Raw genomic sequence first — 17,581 nt, forward strand, 5'->3', positions numbered from 1 at the left:
AATTTTTTTTTCCTGCCTGCCTTCCTGCCTGCCTTCTTGCCTTCCTGCCTGCCTGCCTGCCTTCTTGCCTGCCTGCCTTCCTTCCTTCTTTCCTTTTTTTTTTTTTTTTTTTTTGCTCTGTAGCCCAGGTTGGAGTGCAATGGTGAGACCTCGGCTCCCTGCAACCTCTGCCTCTCAGGTTCAAGCGATCCTTCTGCCTCAGCCTCTGGAGTAGCTGGGACTACAGGCCCCCATAGCCATGCCTGGCTAATTTTTGTATTTTTAGTAGAGATGAGGTTTCACCATGTTGGCCAGGCTGGTCTTGAACTCCTCACCTCAAGTGATCTGCTTCCTTTCTTTCTCACTCTTTTTCTTTCTTGCTTGCTCTCTCTCTTTCTCTCCTTCCCTTCTTTCTCTCTCTTTTTCCTTCCTTTCGTCCCTCCCTTCCTCCCTCCCTCCCTTCCCTCCTTCCTTTCCTCCTCCTCCTTCTCTTCTTCTTCTTCTCCTTCTCCTTCCCTCCCTCCCTTCCTTCCTTCCTGTCTCTTTGTTTCTTCTTTCTTTCTTTCTTTCCTCTTTCTTTCTTATTTCTTTCTCTTTCTTTTTCATTTCCTTTCCTTCTTCACTTCTTCCATTCTTCTCTTCCTTCCCTTCTTCCCTTTCTTCTCCTTCTTCCTTTCTTTGTTTTTCTTCTTTCTTCCTTTTTCAAGACAGGGTCTCACTGTTGTGTAGACTGAAGTGCAGTAGTGTGATTTTGACTCACTGCAACCTCCGTCTCCTGGGGCTCAAGTGATCCTCCAGGCTCAGCCTCCCATGTAGCTGGGAACACAAGTGCACACCACCATGCCTGGATAATTTTACTTTTTGTAGAGACAAGATCTATATTGCCCAGGCTGGTCTCAAACTCCTAGGCTCAAGCAATTCCCCCACCTTGGCCCCCCAAAGTGCTGGGATTACAGGCATGATAGTTTTCTTATCTATAAATTGGGGACTAAAATAGCATCTACCTTGCTGAGTTATTATGGAGATTAAATATGTCAAATACTTCTTACATAATGCTAATCAAATACCAAGTACTGTTCTAGTTCTAAGCTATTATTAATTGCCTCAGGTCAATCAAAATTGACTGGCTGCTTCCTCGTGACTTGTAATGAGATATCCCATAGAAACAGATGGGCTCCTTTCCTGGAGCGAAATCCATCTGACCCAAGGTGCGTGGACTCTGACAGGTTTAGCTTATGGAAGGCCCTTTGTATTCAACCTCTCTTTATCGCAAATCAATTCCTCTTTCCGGGGTATATAACTATATACCATAGAGGCCGGGTGCAGTGGCTTCATGCCTGTAATCCCAGCACTTTGGGACACTGAGGAGGGCGGATCACTTGAGGTCAGGAGTTTGAGACCAACCTGGCCAACATGGCAAAACTCCGTCTCTACTAAAAATACAAAAAAATAGCTGGGCGTCCTGGTGCACGCCTGTAGTCCCAGCTGCTTGGAAGGCTGAGGTAGGAGAATCACTTGAACCTGGGAGGCGGAATCACTTGAACCTGGGAGGCGGAGGTTGCACTGAGCTGAGATTGTGCTACTGCACTCCAGCCTGGGCGACAGAATGAGACTGTCTCAAAAAAAACCCTCAGAAAACATACATACCATAGAGACATACTATTAGAAATGCTATTTGTTATAGAGGATCAATGAATAAAAAAATGTCTTATTAGTCACTCCCATGAACATTTAACTTCTTGTGCATCTAATATAGGTAGGGCTATGGGGATTTATAGAGGAAAGCCTTTGCCCTCAATGAGATCTGTTTGGTTACTTATGTGTCCATCATGTGAATTGCCAAGATAGATGTCCCATCTGTATGTTCTGATAGCATATTTTAGAATATCCCATAGGCTTATATCCAACATTTGGGGAAAAAAAGAGGAAGTTTGAGCTGAATTCCCAAACTAGTCAGAGCTCATTTGGTTGTAAGTGACAGAAATCCAACCCAAATAAGCCTATGCAAAAAAGGGAATTTGTTGGCTCATGTAACTGGGAAAGCTAAGGGTAGACTTCAGGCGTGGCTAGATCCAGGAGTCAAATAATATAGTTACAGCGCTCTCTCTTTTCATCTCCCAATTCTTTTTCCCTCTGAGTCTTTTTTTTTTTTTTTTTTTTTTTTTTTTGAGACAGAGTCTCACTCTGTCACCCAGGCTGAAGGTGGTGGTGCCATCTCGACTCATTGCAACCGCCTCCCAGGTTCAAGTGATTCTCGTGCCTCAGCCTCTGGAGTAGCTGGCGTTACAGGCCTGCACCACCATGCGTGGGTAATTTTTGTATTTTTAGTAGAGATGGGGTTTCGCCATGTTGGTCAGGCTGGTCTTGAACTCCTGACTTCAAGTGATCCACCCACCTCTGGCCTCCCAAAGTGTTGGGATTACAGGTGTGAGCCACCACCCCTGGCCATCTCTGAGTCACTCTTCTACTATAGACACATTTTCTCAGTGTGGCCAGGGAAGAGGGCTATGTTCACGACCTCTCTGATTGGTCTCTTTGGAGGAAAGCAACAAACTTTGCTTTCTAAGTGTTCATAGATCAATTTTAGTGAGGATTATCATTATCACCTGATAAATAAATGTGTTTTCCTTATCAGAATGAGTACAGGGATTTGTCATCTTTTGTTCAGTGCTGTATTAGTAGGACCTAGAATAGTATATATGGCACACAGTAAGTACTCAGTAAATATTTGTCGAATAACTGAACGAATTAGCTAAATTTTTGTCATTGCCCACTTCATATCTAGGGGAGTGGTTTGCTACCCAAAGAAGGACATTGGAAGAAAGATGTTCTGAGCAATGCCAGACCATTATTATCTCTATGGTCCTGAACCAAGAGCAAGACTTGGCCAAAGAGGAGTGGAAACTTCCCAGGCACAGGGAATAGTATATGTAAAGGGGTAGAGGTGAGGGGATGGAGGACCTAGAGTTAGTTTGGTAGGGGTGGACTACTGGACCACATGAAGACAGGCTGGGAAGCGGTCTTTTGAAGGCCCTTGGGCTGCATTTTCTTCTGTTGCTTTTGTTCCTTCAGCCCTGCCCTTCACCTTCTGCACATTGCCCTGTGCCCCGGGAGGCTAACAGGTATGGCATCAATGTCCTCTCCTGATTATCTGGTTTCTGGTTGGGTTTGGCCAATGGAGGGTGTTGGTAGGAGATGGGAGAGAGGGAGGAGAGTAAGACTGGCCTTTTTATTTATTACTCTGGCTCCCTCCCTGCAGGGCTGTCTTGGTCCCATGATGAGGGAAGAATGGAAGTTAAGAATATACGTTTATGGCTGGGCACAGCAGCTCGTGTCTGTAATCCCAGCACTTTGGGAAGCTGAGGCAGGTGGATCACTTGAGGTCAGGAGTTCAAGAACAGTCTGGCCAACAGAACAAAATCCCGTCTCTACTAAAAATACAAAAAATTAGCTGGGTGTGGTGGTGGGTGCCTGTAATCCCAGCTACTCGGGAGGCTGAAGCAGGAGAATCACTTGAACCCAGGAGGTAGAGGTTGCCATGAGCCAAGATCGCACCGCTACACTCCAGCCTGAGAGACAAAGCAAGACTGAGTTTCAAAAAAAAAAAAAAAGAGAAAAAGAAAAAAAGAATATACATTTATAAATCCTTATAGCAATTTGATAGAGAATTTTATCTTTTGAATCTAATATGGGTTGAGGATCACTAATCTGAAAATCTGAAATCTTAAATGCTCCAAAATCTGAAACTTTTTGAGGGCCGACATGATGCCACAAATGGAAAACTCCATACCTGACCTCATGTGATAGGTTGCCATCAAAACTTTATTTCATAAGCAAAATTATTAAAAATGTTGTACAAAATTATCTTCAGGCTATGGGTAATGGTACACCTAATACAATGAATTTCATGTTAGATTTAGGTCCCATCCCCAGCATATCTTATTATGCACAGTAGATGCAAATATTCCAAAATCTGAAAAAATCTGAAATCCAAAACACTTCTGGTCCCAAGCATTTCAGATTAAGGGATACTTAATTTGTAATTAAAAACATTAGGGCTTGTACTCTCTGTGGGTTTTCTCATCTCATTGTTTCCTAATAGTTTTTTTATTGTAAGTTACCAAAGCACTAGTCTGAGGAGAATAGGATTAAAAAAAAAATCAAACACAAAGAGGGTAGAAACCCAAACCTGGTCCTTCAGCACAGATCATTAGAGAAGCTTGACTCTCCATCACTCTTTTGGGTTCTGGAAATTGCTCCCTGCCTTTGTCCTGCTGGGCCTGGAGGGGAAAGAGCTCCACTGCTATCAACCCGAGCGACTACTCTTTGCCTGTGGTTCCCCTAAACCTAGGCCCCTCATTTGTAAACCAGCCCATTTTGAATTATCTTAATTTGACTGTGTCATCTGCTTCCTGTTGGGACCCCGGGGGACACAAGGTAACCTAAAAATGATGCAGAGCTATTGCGAGAGTTTATGGAGGAATGATAGGAGATTGTAGCCACATGAGTGAGGTATAGACAAGAGAGGAGACCCCAGACAGAGTGACCAATGCCAGGGCCAACTCACTTTAAAATGCTGAGGGCTTGAACTAAGGCAGTGGTACTAAGGGCAGGAAAAAATCCATAGATATTTAAGATATCCTGTCAGTTAGGAAAACAGAAATCTGTTTAGATTTGGGTCCCGTTAAGCTATAAATAGCTTAAGGAGAAAGGAATTAAATATTGTAGAGGGTGGCAAACTATGACCTTTGAGCCGAGTGCAACCAGTGGCCTGTTTTTATAAATAAAGTTTTATTGGAACATGGTCATGCTTGTTTATGTGATGTTTGGGGTGCTTTTCCGCTACAAAGGCAGAGTTGAGCAGTTGTAACAGAGACCATATATGATCTGCAAAGCCTAAAATGTTTACTCTCTGGCCCTTTACAGAAAGAGCTTGCTGACTCCTGGAATATTGGGACGGCAACGTTTACAGAACTCTAGGGGAACAAGCAAGAATCATGGAAAACTACTGTTGGTTTTCATATCGGGGGCTGAATAAACTGCAGGAATACTGGCCCCAGTGATCTTGGCTGTGGATCAGCCACATCAAAATATGTGATTGCAGGAGACCGCTTAGAAACCTATGCTGGCCTCATGTCTGCAGATGCAGATGTCCACCAACACCAGAGGAGGAAGGGCTTCTCCTCATCTGCCTTCCCATCTGTCACGAGTGCCCCTCATTGGCTGGCACTAAGTGAAACTGATGTACATTTCCAGCTTTTCCTCTTGATACACTGGTGATCATAGAAGGGGCAGGGATAGGGAAGCCCGGGGCTTTGGGATGACTAGAGAGGGTAGGGATTTGGAGTCTGGGAGGACTCCCAGGCTTTGGTGACAGTGATGAATTGTGGTGATACCCACAGAGAGGATGAGAAGAAGAAAAGAAGAAGATTCTGGACAGGAGGGGAGGCCCTATTGGGAGGTTAGATTCCCAACCCCCTGCCAACTGTGGAGTTGAGTCACAGCCACCTGTCCCAGTGGGGCTGTACTTACATTGATTCATGGAGTAAAACCATTAAGTACTTTTGACATAAAACATTGGTATTCTGAGCCCGGGATGAACAGATTTTGCCATGGCTGATGGATATCTAGCTCACAAGCTAACACAGCTATACATCTTCCTTTGGTAGGTTTCAAGGAGACCTTCCAGGAACTGGAAAGCATTGGCAATTTCTTTGGCCTGGCGCCCTGTTGGCATGCATGGTCTTGTGAATGCCAGAGAGGCCTGAAGCAAAGTAACCAAGTGAGGAGAGTAGATTGGAGGGAGAGGAGGTGAGACGCAAAGGGGTGGAGAGGAGAGCAAGGAAACCCTGGGGAGGAGCCTCATTACAGAGGTGAGAGGTCACCTAATGCCCATGGAGCAGGGAGCAATGGAGGATAGGGGGAAAGGGTGCTAGGACTGCAGGTGCTGACCAGCCCAGGCCTCCGCCTCCACCTGGCTTATTGTCAGTCAGAGCTTCACCTTCCTCCAGAGCATGCTCCCTACTGTTGACTGGGGACTGTGCTGTGAAATTTAGCAAGATCTGGCAGAAAACTCTTCCCCATCCTATATCTTTCTTTGGGCAGAGACTCAAGGACCTCAGTTGTGTGACTTTTCACTTCAGCAAAGTTGGTTTTATTAGCTCTACTTCCCCCAATTTGGTAGTAATCCAGCTCACAAATCCATCCTTACAGCCTACTAATCCATGTTACATCCTACTAGTTAATGATTGTCTTCTAAATGAGGAATGCCTTCCAATTATTTTTATGTGCAAATACAATACTGCCGGTGCTTAAACATCAATAATGGTAAAAACAATATGGTAATTGCTCTAGACTGAACGTTTGTATTTCTCTCAAATTCATATGTTGAAGCCCTCAACCCCAATGTGGCTGTATTTTGAGATAGAGCATTTACAGGAGTAATTAAGGTTAAATGAGTCCACGAGGGTAGGGCTCTGATCCAAAAGAAATAGTGTCCTTATAACGAGAGGAACCAGAGAGCTCTCTCTCTCTGCCATGTAAGAATACAGTAAGAAGGTTGCTGTCTACAAACTAAGAAGAGGGCCCTCACCAGAATTCAATCATGCTGGCACCTTATCTTGGACTTTCAAGCTCCAGAATTGCAAGAAAATAAATTTCTGTTCTTTAAGCCACCCCAGTCTGTTGTGTTTTGTTATAGTAGCTCAAGCTGATTAAAAAAGTATTTGAATGGTTGTGGTTAAGATGAAACTTTTCTAGAATTCAATTTACAAATTTAGAAAATGGCTGCCATTTATGATTAGAAACAACATGTTCATTGTCAAAAGTCCTGACACATTTGCAAGATAACATGGCAAAGGAGAAGTAGAACTGAGATTTGAAATCTCTCCCAGCGTCTTGGGAGAACTTGTCGATGTCAGTATTACTTCGGAGTTCTTTTCCTGTTCAGCACTGTCCTATTTCTGCTTAGGTAGTAAAGGAAAGGGGAGAAATGTATTTGTCTAAATTATTTCACTTGCCAAGTAGAAATAAATAAATAAAAATAAAACGTTCATTGGTTTAAGTATCTAGGAAGTCTGGGAAGGAGATCAAGCATGGGTGGATCAAGAAGCTTAATTTCTTAATTTCTTGACCTTTCAGCTCTGACTTTCTTTGTGTTGGTTTCTTTCTCAGGTAGACTCACTTCATATGTTGACCAAGTGGGCCTGGGCAGGGTTAGACTTTCCTGGTCTAGAGCCCACAGACCCAGAGACAATGCCTCTTTTCTGTTAACAGTAAAAATCTGGTGAGAACTTTGAGGATTCAAGCTGGGTTTGTGAGCTTCCCGGAACCAGTCATGTGCTCATCCTTGAAGGAGAGGATTAGCTCAGCCATGTGTGAGCCACATGGACCGAGAATGGGTGTAGGTGTGGGGTTTAAAAAACCACATTTACTACAAGGATAGGAAGGTGGACACATCCTGTCTTCTCCATTAACAGTGTTAATTTATTCGTTCATTCTACAATTAACAATCGCATGGGGCCTGGCCGACTGCTGAGGTTCCTCAGGTGAGTAAGACGGGCTCCAGCCTTGGAGGAGCTTCCAGTGTAAGGGAGCCCGAGTTCACAGAGAGGGTCCCCTAGGACACTGGCACGGCATCCTGCTGGCCAGGAAAGGGAACTGCTGCTCCTCCAGGGAGGATAGGTGGGTTTTTTTTTTTTTTTTGCCAGAGGACACCATGGTTCCTGCCAGCACCTGCTTACGACAGCCCTTTCAACGTCGCAGGGCTTGTCAGTGGGTTCTGTGACAGAACCGTGCAAGTAATGGTACGCGGAGAGGGCGCGCGAAAGTGCCTGGCTCGTTCCTGGAGCCCGGGCTGCAGACGCCCCCTGCGTGCCGCGAAACCTGAGGGGTCCCGGTCCTTCCTGGCCTTTTATAGGCCGTGCCTAGAAACGCTTGGCTTGACCAGTTAGAAGTAACGCCAGGCTGTGAATGTTTACCACCTGCGCACTGTCAGCGCTGAGTAAAGGGGCCCGAACCCCCGGTTCCAGGAGCCCCTGTTCGCCTCTCCAGCCACCTTCCCACCAGCCCACAACGCACAAGGACCACAGCTTCCAGAGGCGCCGCGCGCTCTCTTTCCAGGCGCTTTCCCCCTGCTGGAATGCTCCACCCCTTCCGCTCGGCGAACTCCTATTCATCCTTCTGGACTCCTTCCCAGAGCTAACTACAGACCTGAAAGATTTCTTCTTCTGCGCTCTCAGGGAACAACAGTCCTTAAAGTCCAGCTCACGCTGCTGTGCTGCAGCGTCGCTCTCGGTCCCCTCCACTGCACTGGGTCTCCCCACTGCACTGGGCCCCCTCTTCACTGCACCCGGCCCCTCCACCGCACCCGGTACCCCGGCCCTCTATGGCACCCAGTTCTCTCTCCTCGGCACCCAGTTCCCCGCCCCCACCTCCGCCCCAACAGCACCCAGTCCCTCGCACCCAGCACCGCCCCCGTCCCACCAACAGCATCCAGTCCCCCCGCTCCGCCACGGCACCCAGTCCCCTCAGGGCACCCGGTTCCCCGCCTCCGCCAAGGCACCCAGTCCCCCCCCCCCGCCCCCCGCTACGGCACCCAGTCCCCCGACGGCTCTCGGTCTCCTCCACGCCGAGCCTCGGAGAGCAGGGGCTTTGCTTTTCCGGCTGAGGTGTTCAATAAACATCTCTTAAACAAAGGAGTGCGCAAGTGAGATAACATAAGGTAAGTGCTTGCCACTATACGAATGTACAGAAAGGAAGATGTTATTATTTTACTTCAGCCCCATATTTAATTATAAAGCATTTGTGAGCAAAGCTGATTAACACTGATTTCTAATTTCTAGCGTGAGACATGACGCTTGGGAGACAAGCTGTAAATGAGACGTGGGGCTTATGTTTTCGGTAGGTGAGATTTAATGTACACAAGGGTAAGAGTAGGAAACAAAAGTAATTCGAAGTTAAATATGGTCTTTTTGGTTAAATTCTACGGGTTCTGGGAGGAGGGCAATACCATTTCCTGCTGAGGTGAGTTTGCTCACCCATTGCCATAATCACAATCGTAACAAAAATAACATTAATAACTACAATTGATCGAGCTCTTTGAGGCGGACATCGGGTTAGGCATTTTGGATCCAATTTCTCATTTAATCCTCACGACCACCTTAAGGGAGCGCATTTTACCCGTGTTTTACGGGGGACTGAAGCCTAAGGAGCAGTAACTTGCCCAGGTCACGTGGCTAGGAAGCGACAAGGTCAGGTCAGAGCCACAAGAGGGCGCTCTTCCCCTTTCTATTCTATGTTGTCCTGTGGTTCCCGCTTTTCCTCAGGGGCGCCTTCCACAAATGTAAAAACCCCACATAAACATCTTGTTTCTCTGTCTTCCTCCTTCCCAGTGTCTCTCTCTCCTCTCAGTCTGTTTGTCTCCTCTCAGTTTCTCTCTCCCTTTCCTTACTTGTTTTTTGTCTCTCTCTTCCTCCTTGTTTTCTGTTTATCTATTTCAGGGGATGGGCAGCCTTGGGAATATGGGCTGTAGGTAGGAAGAGAACATTTCTGGAACTGAAAATTATGCTGCATCTGGTCTAACGGGAAGCAAAATTTTTGAATGTGGGAATCTTGTAAAATCTAGATGTTGGTCATCAATACACATGGGATGAAACTGTAAAACTATGAGCGGCTGTGGTGAGTTGTGGCTGGGAAGCCACATGGGGTGTGTATGAGCACATGCATTTGCAAGCTTCCCTGGAGCTTCCTCCAGGTTACTCCTGGGTTCTGCCTTTCCCTGGTTACACTTAGGATTGAAGCCTCATTCACCTCTGTGTATTTGCTCATGCTTTTCCTGTCACTGGTGTTAATTTCTGTAGTCTCTCTGCATGTTTTAACTAAATTCTACCTCTTTTTTTTTTTTTTTTTTTTTGAGACAGAGTCTTGCCTGTTGCCCAGGCTGGAGTGCAGGGGTGTGATCTCAGCTCACTGCAACTTGCGTCTCCCAGGTTCAAGTGATTCTCCTGCCTCAGCCTCCTGAGTAGCTGGGATTACAGGTGCACACCACCACGCGGGGCTAATTTTTTCTTTTCCTTTCTTTTTGTTTTTTTAGACAGAATCTCGCTCTGTTGCCCAGGCTGGAGTACAGTGGTGCAATCCGGGCTCACTACAACCTCTGCCTCCCAGGTTCAAGCGATTCTTCTGCCTGGGACTACAGGTGCTTGCCACCATGCCCGGGTAATATTTTTTTGTATTTTTAGTAGAGATGGGGTTTCACCATATTGGCCAGGCTGGTCTCGATCTCCTGACCTTGTGATTCGCACCCCCCGCCCCCCCCCCCCCGGCCTCCCAAAGCGTTGAGATTACAGGCGTGAGCCACCGTGCCGGGCCTAATTTTTTTTTTTTATTTTTAGTAGAGACGGGGTTTCACTTTGTTGACCAGGCTGATCTTGAACTCCTGGCCTCAAGTTATCCGCCCTGCCTTGGCTTTCCAAAGTGCTGAGATTGCAGGTGTGAGCCACTGTGCCTGGCCAAAATTCTACTTATTTTTTATAGAGGAGTAGTACAGGCTGTTTCTGACTGCCCCATCTGTAAGTGAACAATCTAGTTTTGAATTGTCAATTGATTTAAAAGTGATAGTTTTCAAATCTTCATTGAGGCATTTTGTATCCATTGATTCTTTCTGCCAGGGCACACACTCTGTCTACGTTATGCACTGAAGCCTTTCTGTGTATCCTTACTGGGCCTTGATGCTGGGTAACCGCACGATTCTGGTAACCAAACCTGGTGGCACATCCCAATCAGCTTTTTCAAAATAGGGCTTTCTAGACTTTCACCTGGAGATTCTGTCTAGAGGTGTTTGGGCTGAAGCCTGGCAACTGTGTTACATGAACAGTTGGCCCCCATCCCTGGGGCATCTGCCTCTGCTGCACTGATGCCTTCCCCAGCTCACATCATGGCTGCATGGGGCCAGAGGGGGTTCCCTGTGATGCTTGCAGAAAAGCTTGGGTCTGCTGGTAGGAGTGGAAAATGGACTGCTGCCCACTCCAGAGTGGCTTTAAAGGACAGTGGGGAGGGAGTCTTCCTAATGAGCAGAGCTGTGAGCAGTACCCTTGTTTGTCCATCTTGTATGGAGGGAGAAGGGGCCCAAGGTCATGGACTCCTGGGGAGTGGTGACTGATTTTGTTGCAAGTCTGGAAAGAGCAGGAGTGGAAGATCTGAGAGCAAGACTCAGGGTGAGGTGTGGATGAACCTACAGGAGTGGGCAGAGAGTACTCAGATCTCCCTCCTGGCCATCAATACCGGGCTGAGGGTGAGCACAGCAGAGGAGTCGCTCAACAACCGGGTGGACAAGACGACTCGTCTGGTAGACGCCTGCCAGCCTCTGCCCTTGGTCACTCCAGTGCTCATGTTACCAGAAAGGGGTCCTGATCTAGATCCCAAGACAGGGTTCTTGGATCTCACACAAGAAATAATTCGAGGCTAATCCATAAAGTGAAAGCAAGTTTATTAGGAAAGTAAAGGAATAAAGAATGGCTACTCCGTAGGCGGAGCAGCCTCAGGGCTGCTGGTTGGCTATTTTTATGGTTATTTCTTGATTATATGCTAAACTAGGGGTAGGTTATTCATGAGTTTTCCAAGAAAGGGGTGGGCAATTCCCAGAACTGAGGGTTCCTCCTCTTTTTAGAACATATGGGTTAACTTCCTGACGTTGCCATGGCATCTGTAAACTGTCATGGCACTGGTGGGAGTGTCTTTTAGCATGCTAATGCATTATAATTAGTGAATAATGAGCAGTGAGGTCACTTTTGTTGCCATCTTGTTTTTAGTGGGTTTTGACCAGCTTCTCTACTGCAACCTGTTGTATCAGCAAGGTCTTTATGACCTGTACCTTGTGTGGACCTCCTATCTCATCCTGTAACTTAGAATGCCTAACCTCCTGGGAATGCAGCCCAGTAGGTCTCAGCCTTATTTTACCCAGCCCCTATTCAAGATGGAGTTGCTCTGGCTCAAACACCTCTGATGCTCACACCACGGGCCATGGCTGGAAGAGTTACAGTAGTAGGGATAGAGGCTCTGTAGAGGGCCAACAGCAAGGGCCCCCTCTGACCAAAGCTGATCCAGTTACTGCCACTGCTGAATACCCGACCTGTTGATGGCAGAGAACGAAGATGACCCCTTGGTATGGTCCTACTTCTTGGAGAGTCTAGCTAGACATTTGCTGGCAAGTTGATTCCATCAGGCCTTTCTCACCCTGCAGGGGACAGTGATTGATTCTTTTTTGGAGTTGATTCCATCAGATACCATCAGTTTGCCCTTCCTATGCCTTTGCTGGTATCATCCAAGGGTTCACAGAGTACCTGATTACTGACATGGGGTTCCATGTAACAGCTTTTCAGATGAGAGCCCATTTCACAGTGGAGAAAGTGTGATACTAGCACCCAGCACAGGGTTCTCTGGACCCACCACGCACCACATGGCCTGGCAGCCTAAAGGAGGATGCAATGGCCAGTGGGCCTTTGTCCCCTCAGCTGGAACCAGCTTGTGGTAGATGTCCCTTAGATAGAGCCCCCAGAGACATCCAGGGACCCTGAATGCAGGTATTTCCATAGAGAACAGGAGGCCAGAGGAAGCAGGAGTTCAGGCCTGGTAGCATGTGTGCAGTGGGACACTAGATGTCTCAGAGCAGGAATCTGTATTTTTAAAGCCTCTTAAGGGATGACAGGTACTCTCCTAGGGTCGAGAACCACCAGGGGGTGGAAAGAGGATGAAACATGGAGGAGGAAGAGCTGGTTGTGAGTCCTGGTGCCATCACTTGCCCAAGGTGACCTCCCTTCGTCACAGGCTGAGATGAGGATCACAGTTACTGGCTTACTCATTTATACTCTTTTCTCATTAGAACTGGGATCAACATATCAGCTAGGATCACCGTGTGTGAACCACTATTAAATGAGTTAATATACATAAGGTATATAAAACAGTGCCTCAATTTCACAAGAGCACTATAAAAGGATTAGCTATTTTTATGCAAGTGATTGTTACTGTTAACAGAGGTTGAGGCACAGAGGAAGTCACTGATGAGGCCCAAAAATGCCTAATTCTTCCTGTCCATTGGCTCCTTGAGAACCCAGCAGCAGGCAGCAGGCAGCAGGCAGCAGGATGACCATTTCTTGCTTTCTTTTTTCTCTCCACTTTTTATTTGGAAATAACTTCAAACTTACAAAAATTGCAAACATAAAATAGTGCAAGGAGCATTTATATACCTTTTACTCAGATTCACGCATTGGAATGTTTTACTCCCATTTGCTTTATTGTTCATGTTCTCTTTTTTTCTTTGAGATGGAGTTTCGCTGTTTTTGCCCAGGCTGGAGTGCAATGGCGCGATCTCGGCTCACTGCAAGCTCCGCCTCCCAGGTTCAAGCGATTCTCCTGCCTCAGCCTCCCTAGTAGCTGGGATTACAGGCGCCTGCCACCACGCCCGGCTAATTTTTTGTATTTTTGGTAGAGATGAGGTTTCGCCATGTCGGTCTGGATGGTCTTGATCTGTTGACCTCGTGATCTGCCCACCTCAGCCTCCCAAAGTGCTGGGATTACAGGCGTGAGCCACTGCACCCGGCCCTATTGTTCATGTTCTTTATCTTTCTTCCTATCTCTCTAAATTTGTGGAATATATATACATACATATTTATATATAGATACAGATGTATATCCATATATAAATATTTATTTATTTATACTATCATATATTATATATGCATTCCCATTTTGTTTTTGGAATTAAAGGTGAGTGACATCATGGCTTTTAATCCTCAATACTACATTATACCAAATACTAAATTATAATACCAGGAGTACTAAATACTACACAAAGGATAATCTCTTATATAACCACAGCACAGTTGTCAGCCTCACACATTTACACTGATACAATATGTTATCTAATCTACTGTTTGTATGCCAATTTTATCAGTTGGTCTAATGATGTTTTTTTCCAGCATTTTTCCCTCCAGCACAGAATCCCCTGTAGGGTCAGGCTGTATTTAGTTGTCCTGTTTCTTCAGCTTTCCTTCATCTGGAACATTTCCACAGCCTTTCTTTGTCTTTTATAACCTTGACATTATTGAGGGACACTTCCCTTCCCCCTGTTGTTTTAATAGGACGTTCCTCATGTTACATCTGTCTGGTGTTCCCTTGCAAGCAAGTTTGTGTGTTCTTGGCCGCCATGGGTCCTGTTGTGCAGGGCCACCATTCCTAATAAGGCAAGAGTGCTGGTGGCTGATGAGCCCAGGGCTGCTCTTGCTCACTTTGCTGACAGCACTAGACGGGGAGTCAGCAAAGCCAGAAGTGCAAATAAAGCCATAAGCTTCAGGAAATCTTGGGTGTCATTCCATGTAAACAATAGGACTGGACGACTGGAAAACTAGGCAGCTGGAAGCACTGTCAGAAATTCAAGCCAGTAAAACCAGGCAGAGCAATGTCATTCCACGATTACAGCCAGCTGCATATTTCAGTGCTAAAATGTTTGATTTCTGAACAATGACACTCACTAGTTATAAAATAGATGGGATTGGTTTATGCATATTTTATCTCTGAAGTTGCTACTGTCATATCCATTTTACAAGTAAGGAAACTGAGGCTTGGGGGGCAACTACAGTAATGCCACATGGCAAGCATTGGCGCTAAAGCTAGAATCCAAGTTTTGGTCTAAATGCCCTATGCTGTCTCCATGAGAGCAGTGCTTTGCATGAGAAGTCCTCAAGTTTTAGTTTGAGGGAGGTGGGCTGTAAATCAATGTGAAGCCATTGATAAACACTGATTATCTACAAATGTTACTAACTTCCTGGCCTTTTTTCTTTTCTTTGCTTTCCTTTTTTCTTTTTCTTTTTTTTTTTTTTGAGAAAGAGTTTTGCTCTTGTTGCCCAGGCTGGAGTGCAATGGTGTGATCTCAGCTCACTGCAACCTCTGCCTCCCGGGTTCAAGCGATTCTCCTGCCTCAGCCTCCTGAGTAGCTGGGATTACAGGCATGCGCCACTACGCCCGGCTAATTTTGTATTTTTAGTAGAGACGGGGTTTCTCCGTGTTGGTCAGGCTGGTCTTGAACTCCTGACCTCAAGTGATCCACCTGCCTCGGCTTCCCAAAGTGCTGAGATTACAGGCGTGAGCCACCACGCCTGGCCCCTGCTTTTTTCTTTAATCTTCGCTCTTGACAAATCATAGTGAAATGTCTTGGGTTCATTGTCTTGGGAAGTCCGAGGTCTAGGGCCCCCTTTTGATGGAGGTGGAAGGCATTTACATGGTGAGAGGGCCAGTGGATACCATCTCAGGTCTCTCTTGCTCTTCTTACAGAGCCACTAGTCCTACTGAATTAGGGCCTCATCCTTATGATCTCATTTAAGTTTAGTTACCGCCTAAAAACCTATGTCTAGATATAATCCCACTGGGAATTATATTTTCAACACGTAAACTTCTGGGGACACATTCAAACCATAGCATGACTTTTGATTTTGAAGGCTGACCTGGGTCTGTCCGATGTGTCCTCACGGCCAGACTCAAGCCATGCACTCCTGGAAGACTTCCAGAAAATTATGCTGTGCTCTTCCTGATGCAGAATATAGATTCTTCCCTTGGTGTTATCTTGACCACTTTGTCGGGTTGGTTTCTGTCATATTTCTCCTCCAAAAAGCCACTGTTTTTTCCATTGTGATTAATGAGTATTTTGTAGGGAGATATTCTGGCATTGTACCAATATCCTGTTCCTCACTGAACCTTTACCCACCATCCTTAGCAATTATTGATATCTTCCTCTATCATGGTTGCCACATCATAGAAGAAGATCTATAATCTCCCATTTCTGTCATCCTATCTACCTTTATTAGTTGGCATTCACTGTAAGGAAGGGCTTTCCCTTCTCACCCACTTGTTTATTTATATCTTTAAGGCCTCATAGATTCTCATTTTATCCAATGGATTGTAAATCATCACTATCATTATTTATTTCAAAGGTCAAATTTTCCAAATTTGGCCGGTGAAACTCCCTTCAAGCTGGCTCCCAAGTCCTTTTGACACGTCTGTATCAATCTTTGAATACTTCTTTACTTTCTGAAACAAGATATTCCAAACCCACCTTATACTTCGTACTTATTTATTTAATTATTTATACGTTAAGGTCTCATTGATTCCCATTTTATTGAATGGCTGTAACCCATCATTATCATTATCTATTTTAAAGTAACTGCTATTTTACCTCTAGTCTCATTTCCCTAAAATTCATCCAATATTTGCACCAGATTAATCTTCTAAAAGCATAGCTACTGTCCTTATTTTTTGACCATGCTGGCATCTTTGAAGAAACAGGAAAAAACCCAAGCTTCTCATCCAGCATTCAAGACGCTCCACACTCTGTCCCCATTTGCCCTGGCCATCAAGTTTCCCAAGACTCTCTGATGTGTTTCTCCATGGATGTTATGAGCACCTCCTCATCCTCTCATCCTCCCTCCCTCCCTCCCTTCTTTTTTCTCTCCTCCCTCCCTCCCTCCCCTCCCTCCCTCCCTTCCTTCCTTTTCCTTTCTTCCTCCCTCCCTTCCTTTTCCTTCCCTCCTTCCTTCCTTTTCCTTCCTCCCTCCCTTCCTTCCTTTTCCTTCCTCCCTCCCTTCCTCCCTCCCTTCCTTTCCTCTTTCCCTCCTTCCTTCCTTCCTTTTCCTTCCTTCCTTCTTTCCTCCCTCCGTCCCTCCATCCCTCCATCCCTCCATCCCTCCCTTCCTCCCTGCCTTCCTCCCTTCCTCCTTTCCTCCTTTCCATACTTATCTAGAAGCTGCAATGTGTCAGGCACTGAACTAGGCACTGAGGACAGAGCAGTGAATGAAATGAAGTTCTTGCTGTCATGGAACTTGTCCTGGAAAGAGACAGTAATCACACAAATACATATGCATCAGGTAATAGTAAATGTTGTGAGAAAGAATAAAGCAGAGTAAGGGGATAGAGTGAATGGTGCGTGATTGAAGGTGTGTCTATCTCCCTTTCTACCTGTGTGTGTGGATGCACAAGTGATATTTTACACAGGGCACATCTAGAACTTCCCTACCTTCACACCTCCTTCGCTCATATCATTCCTTCTATTTGGCATTTTCTTCCTTGTTGATACTTGAGCTTGAACTTCAAGAAATAAGATTTTCCAGTCCTCATGAGGTCTTCTCTGATTGCCCCAGACCCAGTGATCCTTCTCTGAACAACAACAAAAAGCAAGTAGAAAACATGGGTCTGTATATACAGCATGTTATATTGAAGTGATAAAGTTATACTGCCAAGCATTATAATTTATATATATAATATATTATATATATTATAATTATATATAATATATTATATATATTATAATATATATAATATATTATATAATTATAATATATAATATATTATATATTATAATATATATAATATATTATATATATTATAATTATATAATATATTATATATTATAATTATATGTAATATATTATATATATATCTATTCCTCTTTCTATCTTATCTCTGTAGCACATAGTAGATGCTTGATCAGTTTGAATTAAAACATAAATAAAAGGACCCGTGAAGATGAGAGAGATGGGAAATATGGCGGACTTTT

General features: G+C 45.1%; 1 long non-coding RNA gene across 1 annotated transcript; it reads right to left on the bottom strand.

The window, feature by feature from the left end:
- Window positions 1-15,928: 15,928 nt before the first annotated feature.
- Window positions 15,929-17,267, bottom strand: LOC107968615 (uncharacterized). The gene is made up of 3 exons (XR_001709920.2): window positions 17,042-17,267; window positions 16,761-16,852; window positions 15,929-16,059 (listed from the first exon to the last, which is right to left on the bottom strand). It is a non-coding gene; the product is annotated as an uncharacterized LOC107968615 (long non-coding RNA).
- Window positions 17,268-17,581: the final 314 nt, after the last annotated feature.

The sequence above is a fragment of the Pan troglodytes genome, chromosome 16, assembly GCF_028858775.2.
Source record: "Pan troglodytes isolate AG18354 chromosome 16, NHGRI_mPanTro3-v2.0_pri, whole genome shotgun sequence".
NCBI classification, from domain to species: Eukaryota; Metazoa; Chordata; class Mammalia; order Primates; family Hominidae; genus Pan; species Pan troglodytes.